The sequence below is a fragment of the Argopecten irradians genome, chromosome 1 (genome assembly GCF_041381155.1).
Source record: "Argopecten irradians isolate NY chromosome 1, Ai_NY, whole genome shotgun sequence".
NCBI lineage: Eukaryota > Metazoa > Mollusca > Bivalvia > Pectinida > Pectinidae > Argopecten > Argopecten irradians.
In genome coordinates this window covers 57,269,304-57,270,965 of record NC_091134.1, presented here as the reverse complement: position 1 = coordinate 57,270,965, position 1,662 = coordinate 57,269,304, and positions in this window count along the sequence as shown.

The window sequence follows — 1,662 nt, the reverse complement described above, 5'->3', positions numbered from 1 at the left end:
CGTCGGTGTTGCGTTTTTGTTTTAATGGTATTATTTCCAGTGAAGCCTATAAAAGGAAATCCTGTCGGATTCCGTTTTATACCCCGAGTTAATAAGATATTGCAGTGAAAATTTGATACAGTGGTAGCCATACCTCACATTGTAGTTTTTAATGTCATGTAAACTGTTTACATCTGTAGCGACACATAACGGTGACGGAACACTTCAACCTTAATTCGAAGTCACATGTTAACAGAATACTTAAAGAGATAAAGGCAAACTATTTACTTGTATGAGAAGTGAGGATAATAAAGCCATTTTGTACTTACCTAATGCTTCCTACACCTGAACCTTCTTCATGAACATTCCTTGATTTAAGAGAAAATCCCTGACCTAAAATTTATTTACAGAAGTTACATAAAGTTCCTATCTTAGATTTTTCCTAAACATAAAGCGATCCTATGGAACATTTTTAAGCGAGGGAGTTACTTAGAGTTAACAAATGTTCGTGATACTGCGACTTATTGGCACTTAGATATTGCCTTCTAGTCTCCATTGCTCCCTGTTAAATAATCCTTTTGCTGAGGTGTGTAACTAGTAATCCCACTTTAACATCTCGAGGTTTCTCTCCGCCGCTTAGACAGTTCCCTGACAATGAAACATAGAAAAAGTAAGTCATATATTGAAGAGCGAAGAATTCTGAAAATTTTAATGTGCTTCTGCCTCGTAGTCTAATGGACAAACATTTATTGTAGATGTTGTCTCTATATAGTTAATGTAATATCTATGACGTGACTTTTCTCTTTGATAGTGGTGTCTGTCCAGTTTCATGCCTTCTATGCCCTTTGACAGTGGTGTCTGTTCAGTTTCATGCCTTCTATGCCCTTTGATAGTGGTGTCATCCAGTTTCATGCCTTCTATGCCCTTTGACAGTGGTGTCTGTCCAGTTCCATGCCTTCTATGCTCTTTGATAGTGGTGTCTGTCCAGTTTCATGCCTTCTATGCCCTTTGACAGTGGTGTCTGCCCAGTTTCATGCCTTCTATGCCCTTTGACAGTGGTGTCTGCCCAGTTTCATGCCTTCTATGCTCTTTGATAGTGGTGTCTGTCCGGTTTCATGCCTTTTATACCCTTTGATAGTGGTGTCTCTCCAGTTATATGCCTTCTGTGCCCTTTGATAGTGGTGTCTGTCCAAAATAATGCCTTCTAAGCTCTTTGATAGTGATGTCTGTCGATATTTATGTCCCCTATACTCTTTGATAGTTGTGTCTGTCCAGCTATTTGCCTCTTATACCCTTTGATAGTGGTGTCTGTTTAGTGTTATGCCTCCTATTCTCTTTGATACTGGTGTCTGCCTAGTTTTATGCCTACTATACACGCTACATTATGTTAACGCCTTTGCTCTCTTGAAAATAAATAATGACCCCAATACATGTGCTATATGTTATCATCTGAATGGAAATACGGAAAATCCAACGGGTTATTTTAAAATATATAGAGAATACATGGTTAGTATCTTACAATACAAGGTTTATTTTGGCGCGAGACTTAGGAAAGCCCAGATGACGAGGCTTTGCCAAGTCATCTCAGCTATCTGTATTGTAAGATAATAACGGTGTTTATTGTTAAATTTTTATTTTCATGCCATAACTTCACCTGTATGATAAATCATTCTAAATGAGTTG